The sequence below is a fragment of the Sorex araneus genome, chromosome 7 (assembly GCF_027595985.1).
Source record: "Sorex araneus isolate mSorAra2 chromosome 7, mSorAra2.pri, whole genome shotgun sequence".
In the NCBI taxonomy this organism is placed as follows: Eukaryota; Metazoa; Chordata; class Mammalia; order Eulipotyphla; family Soricidae; genus Sorex; species Sorex araneus.
In genome coordinates this window covers 37445333-37458802 of record NC_073308.1, presented here as the reverse complement: position 1 = coordinate 37458802, position 13470 = coordinate 37445333, and the positions used below count along the sequence as shown (strand labels likewise).

The following is a 13470-nucleotide window of genomic DNA, read 5'->3' as shown; positions in this document are numbered from 1 at the left end:
TCTGACAGAGGAAATCCAGACCAACAGAGGGGGCTGCCCTCTCTGTCAGGGCTGGGACTCTGAGACCCCCCCACCTCAGCACCCCCGTTGGCCAGCAAGACCCCCCAGAGCGTGCCAGGTCTCAGGGCTGGCTGGGCTGTGGGAGGAGGGCAGGGTCTGCGCCAGAGTCCCCTCCTCTCCACCTGAGATCTGGGTGACCTGTGCCTGCGGCTCAGGCCCGACATCTGCCCCCTGGCGCCCTCCTTTCTGTGGGCTGCTCTCCCCAGGTGAGGGGGGTGGAGCTCTGGGTGCCCTCTCCCCAGACTGCCCTCCTGCACTCCGGGCGTCTCTTCCCTCCGCCTTCATGCACAGGCGCTTTATTCTTTTATTTTACTTTCCTCGTGTGGCGGCCACACCTGGCGGTGCTCGGGCTTGCTCCTGCCTCTGCGTGTGGGGGCTGCTCCCAGGGTACTCGGAGGACCACATTACGGTGCGAGGGTCCAACAGGGTCGGCCTCAGGTGAGGCAGGGGTTTTAACCCCTGCACTAGCTGTCTGGCTCCTCCCAGACTTGGTTTTATTTTTATTTTAGGCACTGTGGTTGACAAAACTGTTAATGCAGGATTTGTTGTTGTTGTTGTTGCTTTTTTGGGTCACACCGGCGATGCACAGGGGTTACTCCTGGCTCTGCACTAAGGAATCACTCCTGGCAGTGCTCAGGGGACCATATGGGATGCTGGGATTCGAACCGGGTCGGCCGCGTGCAAGGCAAACACCCTACCCGCTGTGCTATCGCTCCAGCCCCCCATAATGCAGGATTTCATTCATGCATAAAACACTCCAAGAACACACTCTTCACCGAGTGCTCGCTCCCTCCCCTGGCCCCCCACCCCTCCTGTGGGCAGCTTTCTGTGGAAGACCAGCTCTCAGGGCCTGCATGAGGTTCTCCCCCACTTTGCTTCTTTATAATCTGCATGTGAATGAGATGACTCTGTTTAAAAAAAAAATTGGAGGGCCACACCCAGTGATGCTCAGGGGCCACTCCTGACTCTGCACGAAGGAATCACTCTTGGCCACGCTTACGGAGCCATATGGGGTGCCGGGAATGGAGCCTGGGTGAGCTGGCATGTAAGGCAGACACTTCACCCGCTGTACCATGGCTCAAGCCCCTGGATCCCTGTCACTGTCACTGTCATTGTCATCCCGTTGCTCACCGATTTGCTCACCGATTTGCTCAAGCGGGCACCAGTAACGTCTCCATTGTGAGACTTGTTACTGTTTTTTGGCATATCGAATACGCCACGGGTAGCTTGCCAGGCTCTGCTGTGCGGGCAGGATACTCTCGGTAGCTTGCTGGGCTCTCTGAGACAGAGGAATCGAACCCAAGTCGGCTGTGTGCAAGGCGAACGCCCTACCTGCTGCGCTATCGCTCCAGCCCCCCTGTATCCCAGACATTTTGAAAGATTAGAACTTCAGGAATGTAGCTTAGCGGTAGAACATTGGTTTAACACATGTGGCCTTGGATTTGATTTGTACAGCAAAGATTACATACAATTATACTCTGGTTTCTCTTCAGATCGTATAAAGGACTGGAGCAATAGCACAGTGGGTAGGGCCTTTGCCTTGCACGCGGCCAACCCGGGTTCGATTCCTCCGTTCCTCCCGGAGAGCCCGGCAAGCTACCGAGAGTATCCCTCCCACACGGCAGAGCCTGGCAAGCTACCTGTGGCGTATTCGCTATGTCAAAAACAGTAACAACAAGTCTCACAATGGAGACGTTACTGGTGCCCGCTCGAGCAAGTCCATGAACAATGGGATGACAGTGTGACAGTGCAATTAAAATTAATTAATCATACAATTAACATAATATATTGTATTAACATATTAATATGTATCGATATATACTAGTATATAACAAAAATGTATATATTAGTTGGCAAAATTGATGCTCCTATTCGTGTTAACAGAGACCTACGTGGGTGCTGGGGGGATTGTGTAGTGCGAAGGGAACTTCCCTTGCACGCAGCCACCCCAGTTTGACCATCCTAGATGCTCCTCTGAGCCCAGCCGGGAGTGATCCCCGAGCACAGACAGAGCCGGACGGAGCACCGCCCGGTGTGGCCTAAAACAGAAGGCCCCGTAGAGAAAGGACAGTTCAGTCTGCGTGGGAGCTCGTGCCCACAGCAGCATTGCTCTCGGCACACGTGGGCGTGTGAGAGCCGCTCAGTGCCCCCCTGGGGGCTCGCCTTCGGCTGGGTCCAGCTCAGAAGAGACCCCAGGAGCCCCCCGGGTTCCACTTCCTGTGTTTGGGCTTCGGGGCAGCAGGAGCGGGTCAGCCTGCCATGCAGAGCCCTCTGGTGGGGAGCGTCCTTCCTGCCTGTCTGTCTCGTCTTGGTGGGGGCTGGTGTCTGCTGCACTCACCCGTGCCACAGGTGACCTGTTGTTGTTCCAGCATCCCCCGGAATGTGGCGAGAAGGAAACTGAGGCAGAGAGAGTGGGGTCCCGGGGGAGAGAGAGAGGGCAGATCTCGTAGGTGTCTCTTGCCAGTGCCTGCGGGCAGCCCTTGGCACAGGAATCCCCGGGGCCCAGCCCCAGGGACCCTGGCCCCCGGGCATCTTTGCCCAAGGTCACTGCTGAGCTGTGGGTGAGAACCCAGGAGCCTCTGATGTCACCACCTGCAGTTCCCTGTGCTGGGCTGGGGGGGTGATGGCCCCAGCCAAGCCCCCGCCCCCACGGCAGAGACAGGCCCTTCTCTTGGATGGACATCCACAGAGCCCGAAGGTGGCCGGGCAGTGCCCAGGAGGGGCCTGGCTCCCTGCACTTAGTACCACACAGGGAGGGGCTCCCCCAGCTGCGGCCCAGGTCCCCTGTCCGAGGCAGCCTCAGCCGGGCGGGGGCGGGGCGCACCCACCCTGTCCTCTCTGCCGGGCTGAAGGGTGGGCAGCATAAGCAGTCAGGCGCTGGCGCCCGCCAGCCGGGCCGGCCGGGGCGGAGGGGGTTAAGCCTTGCTGGGGACTATTTACTCCCGACTCTCGGTGACAGCTTGGGGAGGGCGCGTCACGTGGCGCCGAGATCCCCCGGGAGCGCAGGGAGCATGCCCAGCATCCTGCCTGGGAAGATGCTGGGTCCTGCCGGCCCCGCAGCCGCAGCCGCGCCGCGCCAGGGACCTGCCCGCCGCCAGCGCCACGATGGCTGATTAGCCCGACCCGCAGCCGGAGCCCCCCGCTCTGCAGAAGGGGCCCCCAGGAGGGGCGGGAGGAGGACCCCGGCCGCCGGAGCCGGTGAGTCTGTTTTGATGCATCACCCCGAGGAGGGAGGCTCTGCCAGCGCCTGGCGCGGGCTGGGCTGCGGCCGCTCCTTCCCGTCCCTCCTCCTTGGCAGCGGGGCATCCTGGACGCCGAGCTCGCCGATTCCAGCCCCCACCCCACCCGGCCCGGCCCGCTGAGCCTCTTTGAATCCATTGCGTTTGAATGGCTGCTCCCGGGTGAGGCGGGCCGCAGGGCTGCCAGCTTCCTAGGGTGCGGGCGGGGCTGGGCTGGAGCCCAGAGACACCCCACCCAGCCCCAGGCTCGCCAGGGCCGGGATGGCGGCCAGCGGGGACGGGGAGTGGGGAGGGCAGGGGCCCTGGGTCAGGCCCAGGTCAGCCCCGGGGACACCTCCCTGTGCGTGCTCGTGTACATGTGCGTTTGACTCTGTGTGTGTGTGTGTGACTGTGTGTAGGTATGTATGTGTGTGAGACCATGTGTGTGTCTGTGTGTGTGACCATGTGTATATGTGTGTGTGAACATGGGTGAATGTGTGTATATGTCTATGTTATTGTGTATGTATGTGACTGTGTGTGTGAGACCATGTGTGACTGTGTGTGCATGTGTATGTCTGTGTGAACATGTGTGTGTATGTATGTGTCTGTGTCACTGTGTGTATGTCTGTGACTCTGTGTGTGATACCATGTGTGACTGTGTGTGTGTGTGTATGTGTGAGACCGTGTGTGTGACCATTGCGTGTCTGTGGCCGTCAGAGGTGGGATCTTCTGCCGAGACCCTTCCACTCCTGGCAGCATCCGATCTGGGCTCTGAGATTTAGTGGGGAGCCCCTGAAGGCCCCAGACCTTGGGGTGGGGGCTGGGGGGAGCAGCTAGCAGAGACAGCATCGGGCTGATTCTGTGAGGTCCTGGGCTGAGAGGGAAGGTGGGCGACAGGCAGAGAGGGGAGGGGGCTGAGGGAGGGGCAGACCTCCGGGACCCAGATGGAGACCCAGGGTCGGGGAGAGAGACTCTCACAGCCTTGAGGCCCTGATGGGGGCGGGGTGCAGCCTTGAGGCCTCCTCAGCTCCCCGCACAGGGCCCAGGGTCTGGCGATGGGGGTGCCTGCTCCCCAGTTTCTGCACGTGCTCCTGGGAGGCCTGGCCGGTGTCTGCATTGTCCAGATGGCCAGAGGGACAAGGGGGCATGACAGGCGCCCGCCCCTCCAGGCTCCCGACATCCTGTGTGTGTGTGTGGGGGGGGTGCTGTGAGTGGCAGGCCAGGAACAGCTGCTGGCGGAGGCTGTGGGTAGAGAGGGGGTCCCCCAGGGGCCCGGTGCCGCCCCTCCACTGCCCCCCACCCGTGGAGGCTCTCCGGCTCGGCCCGGGGCTTTCCCTGGGGATGCCAGGCAGCCCGTCTCCTCGGAAGGGCGCAGGGAGGCTGCCGCAGATATGAATTATTAAAAGTCCTTGGTTTTCCAGCGGGCGGCGAGGTGAGGAGCGCCGCGGCTGTGTAATTAATCCTGTGCGCGCGCCCAGACAGGGGGGCTCACCTCCGTCTCCCCTCCCCAGAAGGGGCCGTGGAGGACGCGTCGCACAGATAATTACTTTTCCCATGTCTGCCGATTACCGGGCTGGATCCTTCCTGCGCTGTGCCCATGAAGTAATTACCAAGGCGGGCAGGAGTGAGGCTGACATCACCGCCCGCGGGCCCCGCCTGCCGCCTGGGGCGCACAAGAGGGGCCTTCTGGGGCCCCAGCCCTGAGAAGCTGCGCGGGGGTGGGGTGGCTCAGATCCCCGCCCGGGGGTCTCCATTGGGCACCCCCCCCCCCCGCCAGACCTCCCGGGGAAGAGCCAAATGCCAGCCAGAGCTGTCTGCCTCCTGGGCCGGTGTGGGGGTTTCTGAGGTCACTGGCACCCAGTTTGGATCCTAGCAGGGAACCTGATTTTTGCAGGGGGGATGGGTAGAGGAATGTTGGAAGAAATTATTGGGTATGGGAGTAGGTGCTAATTTTGGGGGGGGTGTATTTTCAGAGATCTGAGCTCTGGACTGAGTGTGTGGGAGTTGGTGCAACGGAGGTGAATTTGTCAACCAATTAAAAAAAATTGAGCCAGGGAAGCAAACAGTTTTGGGGGAGCAGCTGGACTAAACAGGGGCACAGAGGCGGACCATGGGCTGGGGGGGCTCTTCCCTGGGCATCTCGTGGCGTGGGTGGGCTCTCCTCAGCCCCCAGAGGCCCCCAGACGGGGGGAGGGTGCAGCTGTCCACTGCAGCTCTGCCTGGTGATCTGGTGGCCGGCACCCGCCGCAGCCTGCAGCCCCGAGACCCTCTTCCCTGCTAGCCCCCTCCCTGCCCCCCACCCCTAGTTCTGCTCTGGGCAGCCTCAGGGCGCAGCAGCTCCCCCCCCAGGGTGCAAAAGAGGGTTTCCTTGGGGAAATAGAAGTTCCAGAGCCGAGACTGAAGGCCTTTATGTAACTACTTCTGCATCAGACACTTGGGCCGTTCCCGTTTATAAATAACACAATATCACATAAGGCTTTTTTCTGCACTTTGGACGGTTTCCTAAGGATAAATTCTAAGACATAGAATTAATGTGATGAAGTATGTAGTAATTTTAAAAGTTATTGTCCTGTGGGTATAAAAATAACACATCATTATTTAAAATGTAGGAAAATTTTTAAAAAAAAAAGATGAAAATATACCCATAATTGGAGCTGGAGCGATAGTTCAGTGGGTAGGGTATTTGCCTTGCATATGGCCGACCCGGGTTGGATTCCCAGCATCTCATATGGTCCCCTGAGCACCACCAGGAGTAATTCCTGAGTGCAAAAGCCAAGGAGTAACCCCTGTGCATTGCTGGATGTGACCCAAAAAGCAAAAAAACACACAAAAAAACAAAAAAGCCCCCATAATCCCCTCTCTTGGAGATTTAGTGTGTAATTTTTTAAAAAAATAATTTGGTGTATTTATGTATCTATGAAGTTGTGACAGACATATGATTATATTTGTTATCACAGTATACGTCTAGGTATCCTTAAAATTTTGGACTAAATGCATATTTTTGTCACTTCAATAAAAAGTAGTTTTCATGATATTAAATATTCTTTTGCAACCTTTCTTTCTATTTATAAAGACATGATTGGGACTAGAGAGAGAGTACAGTGGGTAAGGTGCTTGCCTGGCACACGGCTGGCCCAGGCCCAATCCCAGGCATCCCCAGGGTCCCCCGAGCCAGGCCAGGAGTGCTCCCTGAGCACAGAGTCGGGAGTAAGCCCCGAGCATCCCTGGGTGTCTGCCCCCCACAACATACCGCAAACGAACCAACCGAAACCCAAACTGTGATTCTTTGTGATGCTGTGGCAGGTGCTGCTCTCACACTGAGTCACAGTGCTCCCCAGGCTGAGCAGCCTTCAGCCGTGCTCACACGGGGGTGACAGACCTGGCTCTGGTGCTCGCGGGCAGGACTGCGGGTGGCAGAGCTGCCGGGTCACGTGTACCCTGAACCCGCGCAGCCGCAGGTGCCCCAGAGGCCCCTCGGGGCCCGACGAGGACTTCATTTTTCTTTTCTTTCATTTATTCCCTGGGCTTCGGGTCACACCCAGAGATGCTGGGGAGCCCCTCCTGGCTCTGCACGCGGGGCTCTCTGCTGGGGGTGCTCGGGGGGGTCCCAGGAGATGGAACCCTTGGCGCAGCACTCAGGGTGAGCGTCCTACCCACTCTTCTCTCTCTCTGATCCATTTTCTTTGCTTTTTCTTTTTTGGCTTTTTGGGTCACACCTGGTGATGCACAGGGGTTACTCCTGGCTTTGCTCTCAGGACTTACTCCTGGTGGTGCTGGGGGGTGGGGGGTGGGGGGACCATATGGGATGCTGAGAATTGAACCCGGGTAAGGCAAACGCCCTACCCGCTGTGCTATTGCTACAGCCCCTTGTTTTCTTTTATACCACACCTGGAAGCACTCAGGGATTACTGCTGGCTCGGTGGGGAACATATTCAGTGCTGGGGTTGGCTACATGCAAGGAAAGTGCCTCAACTCCTGTGTTATCTCTCTGGCCCCAGCTACAACTTCATCCTTTATTTATTTATTTATTTGTTTGTTTGTTTGTTTGTTTATTTTCTCGGAGAGCCCGGCAAGCTACCGAGAGTATCCCGCCCGCACGGCAGAGCCTGGCAAGCCACCCGTGACGTATTTGATATGGCCAAAAAAAAAAAAAAAACTTGTTGTTACAAAAAAAAGACTTTGTAACAACAAGTCTCACAATGGAGACATTACTGGTGCCCGCTCGAGCAAATCGATGAACAATGGGATGACAGTGCTACAGTGATTTATTTGTTTTGGTTCAGGGCTTATTCCTGACTCTGTGCTCAGGGATCACCCTTGGCAGTCCTCAAAGGACCATACGGGATGCTGGGGATTGAACCTGGGTGGCTGCGTGCCAGGCAAGTGCCCTACCCGCTGGACTATCTCGCTGGCCCACAGTTTTATTTTTAAATGACTGCCTAGCGTTTCATGATGTATTCATCCTGTTTCAGTTTAATCATCTTAAACTGTTTCCAGTTTTCACTTTTCTGGTTTTCACATGTGATAAGGGACATATAAATATCTGAATTTATACATGGTGATGAGTTTGTTTTTTTTTTTGGTTACATTTCCAGAGGAGTTTGGAAATGCAGCAAAGTGGAGTTTGCTGCATTTGAGAGCATTTTGCCAAACTCCTTGTTAGAAAAGGCTGATTTGCGTTCCCAGACTGAGAATGTGTCCAGGAACACAATTCATTGCATGAGCGTCGTGTATGATTAACTATGTTCATTGGTTGTGATTTTTTCATTCTTTGAATTCATTTTAAAGAGGGTTTTCCTTGGTGTAAATGTGTCTGATGTCAGGGGTCCATCTTCGGCTTTTCTCAAAGAGCAGTTTTCGTGCAGTGGCGAAGGTCATGGTGAGGGTTCTGCCACTCAGCCAGAATGCCCTTGATTTCTCTTCATCTTTCTCCTGTGAAGATGATGAGATGCAGCTCCCAGATGCTCGGGAAGACTAAAGCTGGCAGGCAGAGCGGAGTCCATGACATCTGTATCTGTTAGGATTAGTTTTGGTTGTTGATTTGCTCAAGAAACAGATATTTGAAGGCAGAATCATCCTCTTAGCCTCTGGCTTCCTTGCTCAAGGCTAATTGCTTCTATTGCTTTGGACTACCCCCCCACCCCCCCTGACTCCCTCCACCCCCAATGCTTCTTGTTGCTAGGTGTCAGATGGGGTCTTCTCAGCAGACTGAGGGTGGGGTGGGAGGTAACTATTTTATTTGATTCCCTGGTCATGTCACACACCTCGGGGGGCTTCTGGCAGGAACCTGGACCAAAGAAGTTTGTCTCGTGCTAATGTCTGATTGGCCACCCCCCTCCCCAACTCACACGCTTCCCTGCCCCCTCCCTGGGCCAATCCAGCCAATGTTCTCTTTCCCAGGAGTCCTCTTTGCACCTTCCCAAAGTAGCAGGATCTGAGAAAGTAACTGCTAATGTGCTAATAAGATGGGGAGGGCCCGGTGGGGAGAGAAGGGCCATCTGGAATCTGGAGACGTGAATTCAAATCCTGATTTGTATCCAGTTTTTGGTTTTTTTTTTTTTTTTTTTTGCTTTTTGGGTCACACCCGGCGATGCACAGGGATTATTCCTGGCTCTGCACTCAGGAATTACTCCTGGCGATGCTCAGGGGACCATATGGGATGCTGGGAATCGAACCTAGGTTGGCCGAGTGCAAGGCAAACATCCTACCCGCTGTGCTATCGCTCCAGCCCGTGTATCAGTTTCTTAATCTCTCTGAGTTGTGCTTCCTGGTCTGAAAGTGGGATTAGTATCACTACTTGCCAGTGGGTAATGTGTAAAATGCTCCGTAAACTGTAAGTAATTATACAAGTGTTGGTTATGTATTTGTTTTTGAGTCATACCCAGTGATGCCCAAGACTTAGTCCTAGATTCTATGCTCAGGGATCACTCCTGGTGGTGCTAGGGGGATGCTATTGGATGCTGGGAATCGAACCTGCGTCGGCTGTGTGCAAGACGAGTGCCCTACCTGCTGTCCTATCGCTCTGACCACAGTGTGGGTTATTAACTGGTAGGTACTTGCACATGTGCATCAGAAGGCCGAGTTCTCCCTCGGAGTCCAGTGTGTGCTGGTGAGGGTTAGCTGGATGTATTTAGGGCCGACAGCTTTCTGGGTGATACAGAATTTCCCAGGCACTGGTTTCTGCTCCCCCAGGAACTGGTTCCTGCGCTGTGAAATCAGGAAACAGGGCCGGCAGTCAGAGCCCCTCTGGCAAGCATGCTTGGAGACTGCAGCCCTGCCCTGAACCTGGAGGAGGCTCCTGCAGGCGGAAGCTCCGAGGTTCTCCCTTCCCCATCACCTGGTTCATCCAGGCTGACTCATTCCCCAGGAACCTGAGTCTATAATTGCAGGTGCCAATTTGCCTTTAATTAGCCTAATGCTTCCAATTAGCCATTTAAATTAAACCTGGCCTCTGGTGGTGAGAACATTTTTCTGATTTTGCTTGGTTCCCGGGACCTCAGAGAATGCAGGCGGGCCTACTTCCGCCCTTGGAACTGAGGCTGCCCAGTCAGGGGTCTGAGAGGGTCTCTGCAGGCAAGGGAAAGTTGCCGTGTGGGCAGATGGAGGGGGCCTGCTAAGAGTTTTGAATGCCTGTTCCCTCCTTTTATTCCACTGCTGTTTCCCTGGGTCCACGGGTCCCTAATCTCTAACATAGGAGCGATGCTTTGTTTTGTTTTGTCTTTTGAGCCTCATCCGACAATGCTCGGGGCTTCCTCCTGGCTCCGTGCTCAGGGAGCTTGGGGGATCCTATGGAGCACCAGGAATAGAACCCGGGATCAAGCCAGTGCCCTTCCTGCAGTAACTATCTCTTCCCCCCACGGGAGCAATACTTTGCACCCTGCCTGCTTCCCAGAGCTCAGAGGGGTTCATGGTGGACAGCCACGATGTTACGCAGTGGAGCACGAAACTGCAGTTGCCCGGCTGGGAAAAAACCCTCAGAGGTACAGTGGTCTGGGCTCCCTGGCCAGGCTCTCGCTGTCCACTATTCTTGACTCCATTATGCTCTCACCCTGCCCTCTTTTCCCCAAACTGTGGGTGATTTGAGCAAAGAACTTTTCACAGCACAGGTGCTCAAGAGATACCAGCTGGACATAGGATGTTTTGGACAGAGGGAATTTGGCCAAGGGATAGAGCCAGGAAGCAGGAAAAAAGACGCAATAGCAGCAGGCACATTTTTCTGTCCTCAGTCTTGTCCCTTACTGCACTAGACTGCATCCTTCCAGGCAAGAAAAGCTCTGACCAGCTCTGTTCTCGAGAGAGTTGCCCAGAGCCAGCCGGAGCAGTGAAGGGGACAGAATGATGTGCTAGAGAGCCCGTGGCCTGGGAACTCGTGCAAATAAGGCTGGAATCCTGGCCCCCACACTTTCTTGAAGCAAACGGTGATGCTCTGGGCTGGAGTGATAGCATAGCGGTAGGGCATTTGCCTTGCACGCGGTCGACCCAGGTTCGATTCCCAGCGACCCATATGGTTCCCCCGAGCAGGGCCAGGAGTAATTCCTAAGTGCAGAGCCAGGAGTAACCCCTGAGCATCGCCAGATGTGACACCCCCCAAAAAAGCAAAAAAAACAACAAAACGATGATGCTCTGTTTCTTATGTACCAGGTCTGGGGCATAAAAAAGGAAGCTTTAAATTCAGAGCCTATGGGTTGGAGAGATAACAGAGCTCATCTTGCACGCAGCCAATCCTGGTTCAATTCCTCGTGCCACATGTGGCTTCCCTGGCCCCTTGCTAGAGGTGATTCCTGCCGGATCCTTTCCTGGTTCTGCCCTCTGCTGTTTCTGGGGTGATGTCTCCACAGCTCTCTCTCCTCAAGGAGAATCTCCGGATATTTAATCAACAGTGGGGGCATCGCAGAGCACTTGCCAGGAGTAAGCCCTGAGCATTGTTGGGGTGGCCCCTCCGCAAGGCCCCCAAGTACTAAATCAATTCAGAGTCTAGGACAGGAGTGGGTGGGGGCAGATGACCGGCCTGTGTACCTGGAGACGAGAGCTTTATCGTTTGGTGGCGGGAAAGGGGGCAGTTTCCAGGAGGTCAGTAACGGACTCTCTGGGATGGCTTTAGGTCTCAGCTCCCCGAGTTATCATGTGGGAGAGAAATGAAATAAAATGTGAGTGAAATTCCTGACACATTTATAGACTCCCTTCCTCCCCCAATGTTGTATATTGAACTTAGGGATTAGTGTTTTCTTTTTCTTTTATTAATTTATTCTTCTATTGAATCACCATGTGGAAAGTTGCAAAGCTTTCAGGTTATACAATGCTCGAACACCCATCCCTTCACCAGTGCACATATTCCATCACCAAGAATCACAGTATGCTTCCCCCCCACCCCCCCACCTCCCCAAGTGTTTTCTTTTACTTTTTGTAGTTTTGGGGGTTGAATTTAGGGCCTCACACAAAGGTATTGTACCACTGAGCAATATCGTTAGCCCTTTGGATAATATTTTTTGGGGGGTGCATACCCAACAGTGCGTAGGACTTACTCCTGGCTCTGTGCACAGGGATTATTTCTGATGGACTTTGAGGATTGAACCTGGGCCGGCTGTGTGCAAGGCAAGTGCTCTACCTGCTGTCCTGTTGTTTTGGCCCAATCTTTTAATGAATATTAAAAATGTTTTCTTGAGGGTTGGAATGACAGTACAGCAGGTAGGACATTTGCCTTGCCCGCAGCAGACCGGGTTGGATACCTGGCAACCCATATGGTCCCCTGAGCCCGCCAGCAGTGATCCCTGGGCGCAGAGCCAGGAGTAAGCCCTGAGCACCACCAGGTGTGCCCCGGAAGTAGGGGGAAATTCTCTTGGGGCTAGAGAGTCAGCGTGGGGCTAACACTCCCCAAAAGGCTGGAGGGACCAGGCGGGAGAGGGAGGGTGGTGGCTGGTTGAGGGAGCCTCTCTCACGGAAATCTGAGGGGCTCTTGACAGCACAGACTTAATTCCTTCAGGCATGCAGGCCCCATGGGGACCCGTCCTGCCAGGCGACAACCCAGTGGCTCTGTCGCCTGGCTGGTCCCCTGACCTGCAGCAAGACAGCCTGGCGGCCATGCTGAGTTGCCATGGTAACTGGCAGCCGCCCAGCTGGGTTGCCCGGGAAACCATTGAGCGGCTGTGGGGGGCAGGGAGTGGTGAGCTGGGGGACTCAGCCTCGGGAGAGGCAGAAAGGGCCGAGGGGGGACCGGGAGGAAGCCCCAGATGCTCCCCACACAGCCTTCTCTCTCTCGTGGGGCTGGGAAGGCCCCAGCGCGGCAGGTAGGAGAGGGTCCGCCGTTTCTCAGCTCTCCTGTGTGCGAGCCTGTCTGTGTCTGCGTCGTGCAGGAGTCTCTCTGTGTGGAGTGTGTGTCTCTGTGTGCATGTGTGTCCGTGCAAGAGTGAAAATGTGTGTGAGCATGTCTAGGAGCTTGTCTGTTGGCATGAGTATGTATGTGAGTATGAGAGCATGTATGTGTCTTTGTGAGTGTATAGGTACATGCATGTGAGTATGTGTCTGTGTATATGTATGTGTGATTGCGTGAACATGTGTGTATTTGTGTGAGTGCATGTGTCTGAGTGTGTGAGTGTGTGCATCTATGTGTGTGCCAGTGTGTGAGTGCATATGTGATAGTGTGTGAGCGCGTGTGTATGTTCAATGTGTGGGTGTGTATAGGTGTTGAGCACATGTGTGACTGTGTCTTTGTAAGTGTATATGTGTGTGTCTGTGTATGAGCATGTATGTGGGTGTATGTGTCTGAGTGTCTGTGTGTGACTGTGTATGTGTCTGTATGTGAGTGTGTGAGCCTGTATGTGTCTGTGTGTGAGAGTGTTTTTGTACGTGAGCACGTGAGCATATGTATCTGTGTGAGAGCGTGTGTATGTGAGTGTGTGAGCCCATGTGTGTCTGTGTGTGAGAGTGGGTGTATGTGAGTGTGACTGTATGTGTCTGTGTGTCAATGTGCGTATGTGTGTGAGTGTGTGTCTGTGTGTGTGAGCCTGTATGTGTCTGTGTGTGTGTATGTGAGTGTGTGAGCCTGTTGTGTCTGTGTGTGAGTGTGTGTGTGTTTATGTGTCTGTGTGTGAGTGTGTATGTGTGTGAGTGTATGTGTATGTGTGTGAGAGTATGTGTACGTGTGTGAGCATACGTGTCTGAGAGTGTGTGTATGTGAGTATGTGAGCCCGTATGT

General features: G+C 54.8%; 1 protein-coding gene across 13 annotated transcripts in view; it reads left to right on the top strand.

Annotated features, from left to right (window-relative positions):
* Window positions 1-13470, top strand: part of PLEKHA6 (pleckstrin homology domain containing A6) — a 146575-nt gene that overhangs the window by 16205 nt on the left and 116900 nt on the right. Inside the window, exon 1 of one of the 13 annotated variants that reach the window (XM_055144285.1) lies at window positions 3043-3258. The exons of the other annotated variants lie outside the window; for them this stretch is intronic. The gene's annotated coding sequence lies outside the window, so the exon portion shown is untranslated. Of the gene's footprint in view, window positions 1-3042; window positions 3259-13470 lie in introns of those variants that run through there. 13 annotated transcript variants of the gene reach the window in all.